Source organism: Protopterus annectens, chromosome 1.part2, assembly GCF_019279795.1.
Source record: "Protopterus annectens isolate FY-2018-M chromosome 1.part2, PAN1.0, whole genome shotgun sequence".
Lineage (NCBI taxonomy): Eukaryota > Metazoa > Chordata > Ceratodontiformes > Protopteridae > Protopterus > Protopterus annectens.
In genome coordinates, this window is record NC_056727.1 from 135758024 (window position 1) to 135771407 (window position 13384).

The following is a 13384-nucleotide window of genomic DNA, read 5'->3' on the forward strand; positions in this document are numbered from 1 at the left end:
TATGCATTCTGCAAGCCAAGTAACTAAGCACACCTTGCAATGTGGCTTTGACGCCCTAGAAGCCTCTTACAGAGCAGCAGTCATTGGTTCTGTCCTTAGAAGGCATGCTTAGCTTCAGGAACAGACCTTACCAGACCATGTCAAATCAAAGTTATTGGACACACTATTGAACAAAGACAGTTTGTTTGGCACCAAGGCAGAAGAGGTCTTAAAAAAGGTGGAAGAAAAAGCTAAATCTATGCAGACAGACTTTTTACAGGCCCAGCATCAGTAGGCATTGCCCCTCCAAGGATCCAAGGACTGGTCCTTTCCGGCCCCCTCCAGGCCAGCTCAGCCCAGACACAGGGGAAGCAGACTCCTCCCCCCAGACAGCAGTCCCAGGGAATGCAGAGAGCTAAGCCAAGGTTTCTATTCCAGACTTTTCCTGGTACCCAGAAAAGAGGGCACCTGGCACCCAATCCTCTATTTATCCATTCTAAACCCCTTTCTGGTGATACCAAAATTCAGAATGCTCACTCTCCAGCAGCTTCTTCCTATGCTTTCCAAGCATGCTTGGTTAGCCACCGTAGACCTAAAAGAGGTTTACCTACACATCCCAATCAGGTAATCTTGCAGGAAATATCTACGTTTCAGGGCAGGATCTATAAATTTTCAGTTCTCTGCACCTCCCTTTGGCTTACCCACTGCTCCCAAAGTTTTTACAAAATGCCTGGCTCCAGCCATTGCTTTTTGCAGACAAAGGAATATTTAAATTTACCCCTACTTAGACGATTGCCTGATTCAGGCAGGCAGTCAGGAAAAGCTGTTACAGCACCTGACCTTTGTAAAGGACCTACTGACCTACCTGAGGTATACTATCAACGAAAAAAAAAATCAAAACTAGTCCCCACACAAAAAATTGTATTCCTGGGAGCAAGCCTGGACACAGCATCCCAGATGGCATTCCGTACTCCAGAAAAACAAGCCTACCTGACAGGCTACTTCTCTCAACTAGCCACCAGAACCCAGTTATCCACAAGGAAAATCCTGCAAGCTCTTAGGTTCATGGCCTCCTACATTCTACTCATTCCATATGCCAGACTGAAACTACAATGGTACCTAAAAAGCCTTTGGTGCCAACACTCTCAAGACCTGGAAACTATCATACCAGTGCTACCCTGTCTAAGGAAAGATTTTCTTTGGTGGGCAGCAGCATGCAACCACAACAAGGGACTTCCTTTCACACAATCCCACGCCACCCAGACCCTCACCACAGACACAACAGACTATGCCTGGGGTGCGTACCTGAACGGCAGGTGCATTGAGGGCCACTGGAGCCCAAATCAAATACATCTGCACATCAGCCAAAAAGAGATGTTAGCTGTTCAGCACGCCCTGACAGCTTTCAGACACCTACTTTCCCCAGAACCTCTACTGATCAAAACAGACACCACCACAGTGATGTGGTATATCAACAAGCAGGGAGGGACTCGCTCTTATCCTTTCTGCAGGCTCGCCATGACCCTTTGGCACACTGCCTCAGCCATGCAAATACACCTGCTAGCACAATTCCTGCCAGGCTTCCTAATCTCTCTGGCAGACAACTTAAGCAGAAACCTGCTAGACCCACACAAGTGGCAGCTAGACCACAGAACCTTCACCCTTATAACCCAGAAATGGGGCACCCCGAAGTTGGACCTCTTTGCCTCCCACTCCAATCATTAGCTCAGCAAATTCTGCACCAGGGAACCTCACAGCAAGGCCTAGAAAGTTGATGCTCTATCCTTCCAATGGGTAAACCTCTCGGTCTATGCATTTCCCCCTCTACCACTCATTTCAAGGGTACTGCTCAAAATAAGGGTTGAAAAACCAAGGGCAGTCCTGATTGCCCCTGACTGGCCATGCCAGCACTGGTACCCACTGCTGCGCAGCCTGTCACCCCTGCCACCATGGCACCCACTTCAGATGCCAACACTCCTAACCCAGAAGAATGGAGAATTATGCAAACCCCAGTTGCAGACCTTCAACCTAGCAGCCTGGCTTATTCCCTGACCTCTCCTCAAGCTGCCAGCCTAAGCAAACAAGTCCTCAATGTTATATGTGAGGCCAGATGCCCCAGCACTAGAAAATCCTATGCTGACAAGTGGAAAAGGTTTTGCGTCTGGATCCAGGCTAAGGGAGCCGAAACAGCACAACCCTCCATACCTTTCATCATGGATTAGCTAGCAGACCTACTACACAGGGGTCTATCCTTCTCTTCTATTAAAATTCATGCCTCTGCCATCTCTGCTCATTACAGCACAAAGCCACCTCTCTTCTCACACCCTCTCAAACAGTTCCTAAGAGGGGCTAACAAATTAAGGCCACCCAGAAGAGCTCCTACCCCAGCTTGGGACCTTAACTTTGTGTTGGAAAAGCTCACCCTACCCCCCTTTGAACATGCAGCTTCAGTAGAGTTAAAATTCCTTTCTTGGAAAACAGCCTTGCTTCTGGCCATCACTTCAGTTAGAAGAGTTTCAGAGCTACAAGCAATCATAGCTGTAGAGCCCTTCATCATTTTCCATGCTGACAGGGTCTCTCATCCTTCATGCCTAAAGTGGTGTCCAGTGTGGCTCTCAACCAATACATTCATTTGCCCACCTTTTTCCCTAACCCACAAGGGGGAAAGGATTCTGCACTCTCTAGATGTGCACAGACAGCTCAGATTCTATCTGGATAGGACTAAATCTTTTAGAAAAACTGACCAATTGCTAGTCAGCTTCACAGCAGGGGCAGAGGGCAAGGCCATATCCAAACAAACAATCTCCAAATGGATAGCACACTGCATCCATTTCTGCTACAAACAGTATGGGAAATGCCCCCCAAAGGGGGTCAGGACACATTCCACCAGGCAGCCTCCACCTCTGCAGTTTTTCTCAGAGGGGTCCCCACCAGGGACATCCTGGAGGCTGCAATATGGACTTCTGTTCATACCTTCACCAAGCATTACCACCTGCCTATCTTCTCCAAATCCGGGGCAGACTTTGCCACCGCTGTCTTGCAGGGCATCCTAGCCAGCCCCCCAGTCGTCTTGACTGCCTTCACCTTTTTCTTCAGCTTTAGGAATCAACCCAAGTGTGATGACTGCAGCAGTGAAACACGAAGAACATAATACAGTTGTGTACACTTACCATAAATGCAGATGTTCGAGTGTATTCACTGTTGCAGTCCTGGTTTCCCACCCTCCATCCCCCTTGTGTCTCTCTCTCTCTCCTTAAAATAAATTTTTGGTATTTACTCTCTACTGGTGGTGTTCTTCCACCATTACCTAGCTCCTTATTGGGGACTCCTGACAGTTGGGGCAAGACAAACTGATGTAATGGCATCGGCTGCCTGATTTTATACCACTGACGACCTGACGTCAGTCTTGGAATGACAGCAACTGATGCAGAGATACTAAGCCTCTGGTATTCAGGCCGACTGAGGGCTACCCCTGGCAGGATAACCCAAGTATGATGACTGCAACAGTGAATACCCCCGAACATCTACATTTATAGTAAGTGTACACAACTGTACTTTCTGCTTTACGAAACAAAAAAAGTCATTTGTTCAGATGACAGATAGAAACATAAAGTCTCTGTTAGCAGTAACATCCAAAGGTATGTGTCCTGTAAACTGATCACAAAGTAAACTGCAAGTCATTTCTGTCTGTAATGCAGTCATGTGCAATTCTGGGTTAAATTATTGATCTGAAGTAGTTACTTCATTTGCTCAGAAACCTGTGGGTATCTGATCCGGCCTCGGATCCGAGCCGGCAGCTTTACTTGCTAAAAGATCTGAGCTCCTAGCTCCTCCCCTTACCCATAATCCATTGCTACATACTCCCTTTCCCCAGATCTCGTTTGCCGCAGCTGAGAGAAGCTTCAAGTGAAGAGCTCCTAGGCGTGGGTGAGAACTTTCTGGTTTAAAAAGACCGTAAAAAGTTAGATTTGAATACTTTTCGTTTGTGTGTGTGTGTGTATTAGCGCCTTAGTCGTTGTGTAGTATTATTAGTTTTATAGTCTTGTGGTAACTTTTTGTCTAAAATTTTATTTCCCTTCCATTAGTGTGTGAGTGTGTTGTTTATTATGGCTGAAGGGTCTAAAGCCATATTCTCTAAGTGCACTGAGTGTGGCCATAAGCTTTCCCCAGCTGATGGCCACACTCGGTGCGTTCTTTGTCTGGGGGTGGCCCATTTGTCCACCAGCTGCCAAATTTGTGCAGCTTTTAACCCTCGGGTCACCAGGGATAGAGGAACAAGTTAATCCTGGCGGGATTATTACCGCAGGATTCTTCTTCATCCTCTCCCTCTAAGGCACAGGCCATGACTGCGGCCCCTGGGCCTTTGGAACCCCCTTCCCTGTCTGGGACTCAACCTCCCTCAGATTCTCAGGGTCAGGGGGACTCTTCTTCCTCTAAGGAGAAGAGGCATAAAGACAAGCATAAGAGTCACAAGAGGCGGGCTGAGACTCATCCCTCAGCACCGCCATCTAAAGCTACGAGTCCCTACACGAGGGCCTCCGGATCCTCTCCCTCTCGGCTCCGTTCGCCTAGTTTCTCACCGGAACAGGAGGAGGAGTACTGGTCTCCCTCGAGGTCTTCGAGGCGGCCCTCCCAGATCCCCCCCCCATGCATTTGGATCTATCCTCCATCATTCGGCCATTGGGACAGCCTGCAACAACACTCCAGTTAGTTCCCTTAGAGGAATAGGACCCCGTGGGCAAGCCCTCCTCGGATAGCCCCACCGAGGAGGTTCCTCGCAAACTGAAGTGCAAAAGGAAACACCTGAACTCCCCTGAGTCCCTCACGGAAGACACAGATGTCCTTCAAGAATGCAACTGCAGTCATAACATATGGGTTGTCCTGCCTCAGGCAGCCCTCGGTCGGCCGGATTCCAAAGTCTGGGTCCGGCGTCGGCTGGTGTCGCCTCCTCTCCGACGTCAGAACAGCTGGAGTATAAAGGCATCGGCCGACGCCATCTTCTTCAGTCTTTCTTGCCGCGCGGTGCCCGAAGCAGAAGCAGTTCGCAATTGCCGGTCGGTCAGCTCCGCGAGTGCTTAGGTCCCTTCGGAAGCGGTACTTCAACCGCTCCAGGCCGACGACACAGCGTTAACTCGTCCTTCGGTCTCGGAGTCTACACCGGTGCTGGTTGTTGACTTTCCTCCAGAAACCGAAGTTCTGGATCTACCCGACACCATTCCTGTAGACAAGGTTACTCCTGCATGTAGGGCAGCTAGGCCTCCTGTATCCATGTCCATCAAGGCCTTTGCACGTGCTAAGGCTGCCAGCCAGGCCAAGGCCCATCCTAAACCCACTGCCCAGGCCCCTTCTTCTGATAAACAGATCATGTCACTTGCAGCAGATCTTATTTCTCTTATCAGGGGGTCTCAGCCTCATCCAGACAGAGGTTCTCAGCTGCCTGCAGAGAAAAGGCCCAGAACTGAGCAGGCCGACAACCTCTCTTCAGATGAAGCCTCTGGGGATTCTGAGCATTCAGATACCCAAGAAGAATCCTTCCAGGCCTATGAGGACTCCGATGCTGAGGAATCAATTCCCTCTGCCTCTCCTCCAGAGGATTTTTCGTTCGGTGAAGTCCTACACTCTATGAGGGAGCATTTTAAATGGCAGGGTCAGGAATTCTCTGATTCCAGGAAAAGGCTACGCACCTTCCTCAAGCTACCCCAGCACAGACCTTTAGCTATCCCTCCAGTTATGGATGTCCTGGATGATGTTTTCTCCGACTCCAGTGCTAACCCTGATTCTCTCCCTCCTGCTCCTGTCAAGCCAGACAGATATTATAGGGTCCCTGACACCCACAAACATCTCTTTAAGGCCCATTCTGTGGATCTAGAAACTATTTCACAGGGCCCCAAGGGAGTGGCTGCTTCCACAGCCAAGAATCCACTGCCAGCAGATAGGGAAGCTAGGTCCCTGGAGAGATGGGGTAAAAAAGTTTATACCTCTACCACCCTGGCCATGAGGTCACTTAACTGCCTTTTTCATATGTTTCAGTACCAGAATTTTTTACTGGATGATTTACAGAAAAAGCTAGCCTCTCCTGAGCCTATTGATAGAAAGGCATTGCAGGATCTAGTACATAACACTCAGCAGGTTAGCAATCATTTTCTTCAGTGTGGTTATGATGCATTGGAGGCTTCCTGTAGGGCAGCTATGACTGGTGCTGTTATACGTAGACATGCTTGGTTAAAAGAACAGCCACTGCCAGTCCACGTTAAAGTAAAGTTACTTGATGCACCTCTGGAAAAACAGAAGCTTTTTGGTGCTAATGCACAAGATGTGTTGAAGTCCATTGAGGAAAAAGCTAAATCAGTACAGACAGTCAAAGATTTCCTCCAGGTTCAGCCACCCAGATTCAGCAGGAATTGGCCTTCAAAGAATTGGTCCTTTCCAGACTCTGACAAATTTCAAAGGGGAAAAAACAGGCGTGCCCGAGGTAGAGGGCAATACCGAGGCTCCTACAGGGGCCGCCAATGGCAACCACCAAATCAAAGAAGTGGCGCAGGCAGTCCAGCTGCACCACAAGGACAACCACAATGACTTGACTTTCATACCGTCTACAAAGGCTCAAAGAGAAGCACCTTTGGGCGGAAAATTAGCCTTATTCTCAAAAAACTGGCATATCTTAACCAAGGACAACTGGATTCTGGATTTAATAGACAAGGGTTACAGATTCCACTTCCATACTTTACCAATAAGACAAGGCATGCCAAACCTGCCACCTTATCAAAGGGCAGAGGCACTCATTCAAGTTTCAAAGCTGTTAAATATAAAAGCAATAGAAAAGGTCCCTCCACAGGAACAAGGCCAGGGATTTTATTCAAGACTGTTCCTTGTTCCAAGAAAGGAAAACAAATGGAGACCTATACTGGACTTGTCTACTCTAAATACTTATCTCATTGTGCCAAAGTTCAAAATGCAGACGTTGCAGCAACTCCTTCCCATGCTGGGCAAGGGGTCTTGGCTGGTCACTCTGGACCTCAAGGAGGCATACCTGCATGTCCCAATCAGACAAAGCTGCAGAAGATACCTCAGATTTCTTGCAGGGACAGAGCATTATCAATTCTCAGCATTGCCGTTTGGCTTATCTACTGCGCCCAGAGTGTTCACGAAATGCCTGGCATCAGTAGTGGCACACTGCAGACTCCAGGGGATTCAAATATACCCCTACCTGGATGACTGCCTCATGCAAGCAGACAACAAGCAAACCTTGATAGCAAACTTAGACTATGTCATTCAATTACTACAGGCCTTGGGATACACAGTCAACATTCAGAAATCAAGACTTCTGCCATCCCAACAGATAATTTTCCTAGGAGCCAAACTGGACACAAAAACACAGATGGCTTATCTCACAGAGGAAAAACAGCAGTTACCGGAGTACTTCAAAGGCCTAGCAAAGCTCTCCCAGCTGACTGCAAGGAAAATCCTGCAGGCCCTGGGGTTCATGGCATCTTGCATTCTTCTGATACCTTTGGCAAGACTTCATATGAGAAAGCTGCAATGGTACTTAAAAAGCTTATGGTCCCAACACAGCCAAAGCCTAGAGGACGTAATCCCACTCATTCCATGTCTGCAAAGAGAATTTTTGTGGTGGGCTCAAGCAAGTCAGTTAAACAAAGGCATGTCTTTCAACAAACCTCAAGCAGGTCAAATGATTACAACAGACGCCTCAGACCATGGATGGGGGCGCACATGGAGGGCAGATGCATTCAAGGTCAATGGACACCAAGGGAAAGGCATCTGCACATAAACCAAAAAGAGATGTTGACAGTGATGCATGCAATCGAGGCTTTCGAAAAATCACTTCAACAAGGACATTTGCTAATAAGGACAGACAACACCACTGTTATGTGGTATATAAACAAGCAGGGAGGCACTCATTCTTATCCCCTCTGCAGACTAACAATGATTCTCTGGGAAAAATCCCTAAGTCTGAAGATACATTTGCAATCCCAGTTTGTGCCAGGCAAGGACAATGTACTGGCGGACAAGCTGAGCAGAAATTTCTTGGATCCACACGAATGGATGCTGCATCCTCACATTTTCTCACAAATCACAAGGACATGGGGAAGACCGGACATAGATCTCTTTGCTTCTCACATGAATCATCACCTGGAAAAGTTCTGTACAAGGACCCACCATCCTCTAGCCTGGAAAACGGATGCTCTCTCCTTCAGCTGGAAGTCCCTAACAATTTATGCATTCCCTCCTCTACCACTGCTGACCAAGGTGATACTCAAGATCAAAGCAGAACAACCAACAGGCATTTTGATAGCTCCAGACTGGCCAAGGCAGCACTGGTACCCATTGCTGTTGAGCAGAACTCGGACCAAACCTTGGCCTCTGCCCTATGGCCTCTGCTTCTAACACAACACAATTACAGGACGGTTCATCAAAACCTGAAAACATTGCATCCAACAGCCTGGAGGTTACCGTAACCCCTTCCAATATCTCTCTTTCCAAAAAAGTTCAAGAGATCTTACTGGAAGCACGCAGACCTTCCACCGGAAAAACCTATTCAGCCAAGTGGAAGAGATTCATCATCTGAAATGCTAACAGGGGTCAGGATACAACAGTATTGAGTATACCTCAGATATTGGAATACTTGGCAGAAATGTTTCATACTGGTCTCTCATATTCTTCCATAAAGATTCATGTCTCAGCAATCTCAGCAAAATACAATTGTGATCCACCTGTGTTTTCACATCCTTTGCTAAGACAGTTCCTAAGGGGGATAAAGAATATCAAACCTCCCAGGAAACCGCCAGTACCTGCATGGGACCTCAACTTCGTCTTGGAAAAATTAACTCTTCCTCCCTTTGAACCAGCAGCAACTTCAGAAATGCAATTTCTCTCATAGAAAACATTTTTCCTGTTGGCAATCACATCAGCAAGAAGAGTCTCGGAGATACAGGCACTCATGGCAGTACCTCCTTTTCTCATTTTTCATCAGGACAGAGTCTCTCTAAGAACCAATCCTTCATTCATGCCAAAAGTAATTTCCAGGGTGTCTCTAAATCAAGCCATTCACCTGCCTACTTTCTTCCCCAATCCTCAAAACAGGGGGGAAGCACTGCTGCATACTTTGGACATACACAGGCAACTACGCTACTACTTGGACAGAACTAAGGCCACCAGAAAGTCTGACCAACTGCTTGTAGCGTATGCTGCTGGAGTACAAGGAAAAGCAATCTCCAAGCAAACAGTTTCCAATTGGATTGGACACTGCATCAGATTCTGCTATTCCTTTCATGGAAAAGGTGTGCCAGCCAATATTAGGCCACACTCCACCAGAGCTATAGGCACATCCACAGCTTTCCTAAGAGGAGTGGCTACAAAGGACATTCTAGAGGCTGCTACATGGAGCTCCATGCATACATTTACCAAGCACTACAACCTGCCTTTATACTCCAAATCCCGAGCAGGCTTTGCTTCGGCAGTCCTGCAGGGCAGTTTAGCTACACCATCACTTTTAGTTCCAACCACCCCCAGCTTGGCTATGGTATTCAACCCATATGTTATGACTGCAGTTGCATTCTTGAAGGACATAGTACAGTTTTGTACCTACCATAAATGTAGATGTCCGATAGATATGCAACTGCAGTCGGATTCTCCCACCCTCCTACCCCTCTGCAACCTTCTTTATGGGTCCACTACCCCTATTCCTATTAGCTGGGGGTATCTCTATGGTGTATCTGTTTATTACTGTTGTGCGTGTCTGGAATTCTTTATCCATTCACCAAATTTAGCCTTCCTAGGAGGGCACCTGGCATCTGGGGCAAGAAACACTGAAGAAGATGGCGTCGGCCGATGCCTTTATACTCCAGCCGTTCTGACGTCGGAGAGGAGGCGACACCAGCTGACGCCGGACCCAGACTATGGAATCCGGCCGACCGAGGGCTGCCTGAGGCAGGACAACCCATATGTTATGACTGCAGTTGCATATCTATCAGACATCTACATTTATGCTAGGTACAAAACTGTACTATTTGGATGACGGGGAAGGTTCCCCAAGATCACCCCCTGAGGATGTCTCCTTTGGAGATGTCATGGAAATGTTGTGAATTAGAGGAGGGTGGTCTGCCCAAAAACCTTCCTCAGACGAGTCTGTGTTTCTGGAGGCATTTGATGCAGGCCTGTCTACCTCCTGGGTGCCCCCCCTGGCTGACCCCTGGTAGACTTAATTACTACCAGGGCGTGGAAGGAACCGGACACCGTGTAGCCAATTCCAAGAAGGCCAGATAAAATTCTTAGCCCTCCTTCGGATAGGCAGGTTTGGTCTAAGGGTTTACCAGTAGATGCCATGTTGGTGGTGGCCGCCACGAAGAAGGAACTAGCTCAGGAGAGTTCCTCGGTCCGTTCTCCAGATAAGGAATCTCGGACGTTGGACCATATTGGAAAGCGGATGTTTGCTTCAGCCACCTTCTCTATAAGGGCGCTGAACTACATGGCGCACGTCATCAGACTCCAGAGAGACTTAAAGGAATACGCTGGGGCTCCCCCGGAGTCCATGACGGCCAAGGATAAGAGGACTTTCTCGACTCGCATGGCCACTCTGAAATCCATTTCTAATACCTCTATGCGGCTACTCCCCTATGCCACGGAGGGAGTGGCTAGAGCTAGCGGAGCAGAGGTCGCCTTACAGTGTCACGCCTGGCTCCGCCTTTGCGATTTTGCGGAACCCTTCAAGGTGTCCTTTGCGAACGCACCCTTTGACGGCTCTCTGCTCTTTGGCAAGACCATCCACGAGACGCTGGTCCAAAGCGAAAAGGATGGGAAGACGCTGTTTGCCGTCGGAGTCCACTTCTCTATTCCCCAACGATCCTTCTCTAGGAATCAGAGGGGACAAAAGAAGATGTGGTTCGGGAAATCTCAGCAGTCCGGTCCAGCTTCGGACCCCTCGTCCTTCAGAGGCAGAGGAGGACAAGGTAGATGCTGGCTCAGAGGCAGAGGGGGGCGTGTAATTTCGGGTCTAGAGAACCGTTCTCGGACAGGCCTGCGCAACAGCCCTGAGGGCTTACCCGGCTGTCCCTCTCTGGAGGCAGTCGGGGGGCGTCTGTCAGAGCACCTCCAAAATTGGGAGTCCATTACGACGGATTGGTAGGTGCTCCGAATCATATCCAGAGGTTACGCCATTCCCTTTCTAAGTCTTCCCCCTCTTATGAAGTGCCTCCCCGATGTCCCACCCGATCAAAGGGAGGCAGCAGCTTCGGAGGTTTCGAAGCTGCTAGAAAAAAGAGCCATCCAGCGCGTCCCTCCAGACCAGTTCGGATTGGGCAATTACTCCAGGTTCTTTTTAGTGCCAAAAAAGACGGGGGACTTAAGACCAATTCTAGACCTTTCTTCCTTGAACCTGTTCATTCCCAAAGAAAAATTCTGGATGGTCACACTGCAATCAATTCTCTTCCTTCTTTGGGAGAAAGACTGGATGTGCTCCATAGACCTCAAGGATGCGTACTACCATATTCTTATGGACAGACGATCCAGGAGGTTTCTCCGCTTTCGGCTGGGAACCAGTCATTATCAGTTCAGGGTTCTTCCATTCGGCCTCACCACAGCCCCCAGGGTGTTCACCAAGGTAATGGCAGTTGTTGCAGCCCACTTGAGACTCCAGGGCATTCAGGTCTTTCCGTACCTGGACGACTGGCTCTTCAACGCCTCCATCAGGCATCAGCTTTGTTCTGCCAGAGACTATGCTCTCACTCTTGCCCAGCATCTGGGCATTTCAATAAACCTCCAGAAATCCTTCCTTTGTCCTGTACAGGTTCTAGAATTCATAGGGGCCAAAATAGATACTCGCCTCTCTCAGGCCCTTTTAACATCAGACAGATTGAGCAGTTTGTCACGTCATGTTATGGCACTTCTTCAGTCCCCAGCCCCATCAGCAGAATTAGTCCTGAGAGCGCTGGGCTCTATGGCGGCAGCAATCAGTCTTTCCCTGCATGCACGTCTGCGAATGAGGATTCTTCAGTGGACCCTTCAAGTCCAATGGTCTTTGTTGCTACACCCCCTAGACACCCCTATTCCCCTGAGCAAGGTTTGCAGGGACTCCCTCCTCTGGTGGCTTCGCTCACGGGAGCTGCCGGAGGGGAGACCCTTTGTGATGCCTCAACCCAAAGCCACGTTGACCACGGATGCTTCTCGCCTCGGGTGGGGGGGCATGCTCTGGGCAGAACCGTCCAAGGCACGTGGACTCACTTGGAGACCGATCTGCATATCAGTGTCCTAGAGATGAGGGTGGTGCTTCTAGCGTTGCAAGCTCTTCACGACCTTCTTCCCTTGGGGACTATTGCAATACAGACAGACAACATGGCGGTAGTCTGGTACATAAACAAACGGGGGGGACCAGATCTTATCCCCTTTGTCGGGAGGCCATGAGAGTTTGGGAATGGGCGATATCCACCAACTGTTTTCTGATAGCAGTGCACATTCCAGGACGGTCCAACGTCCTTGCGGACAAGCTGAGTCGCTTGATCCCTCACGCCTTATGAGTGGTCTCTGAACCCGTCCGTAGCGAAACAGATTTTCCTCAAATGGGGTCGACCTTGCTGCAATCTTTTTGCTTCTCCATCAAACACAAAGTGCAACAAGTTTTTCGCTCTTAATTCCCCCAGCAGGGGAGAGCCCCAGAGACGCTCTGGTTCACGCTTGACCACCCGGTCTCCTCTATGCTTACCCTCCTCTTCCTCTCATGATGAAATTCCTACACAAAGCCCGAAGGTTGGGGAGCAAAGTTTTCCTCATAGCCCCATTCTGGCCTCGCCAGATCTGGTTCCCTTATCTGCGGTCTCAGTGTAGTTCCTCCTTGGATCTTGGATCCCATCCCGGATCTGATTTCACATCCTGCGGGATTGCAACCTCCAAACCTGGAGGGACCTCAAGCTCGCAGCTTGGTTGATCCAGTTCCACTGATGGCAAGGACTCCCGGTATCTCCTCACCAGTGAAAGACATTCTAGTAGCAGCGCACAAACCTACTACCAGAAAAATTTACAGTAGTAAGTGGAAGCGTTTTTCTATCTGAGCTAGAGACAAGGGTTTGGATCCCTTTACCGTCCCTATCCCAACTGTTCTTGAATTCTTGTCACATATTTTTCATCAAGGAGCCAGTGCATCTACAGTTAAAGTACAGTTGGCAGCCATCTCTCATTTTCACATAGGAAATGGGCTGGGATCGTTGGCTTCAGCTAAAATATGCAAAACGTTTTTGAAAGGAATTTTTCTGCTGAAGCCACCAGTTAAGATGGCGATTCCACCATGGGACCTGACATTGGTTCTGCAGGCGTTAACGAGTCTGCCCTTCGAACCGGCCACCTTGGTTCAATTAAAATTTTTATCCTGGAAAACAGCCTTTCTAATCGCTATTAC

General features: G+C 48.8%; 1 protein-coding gene across 4 annotated transcripts in view; it reads left to right on the top strand.

Annotated features, from left to right (window-relative positions):
* Window positions 1-13384, top strand: part of CCDC88A (coiled-coil domain containing 88A) — a 4373054-nt gene that overhangs the window by 2013688 nt on the left and 2345982 nt on the right. The window lies entirely within an intron of this gene.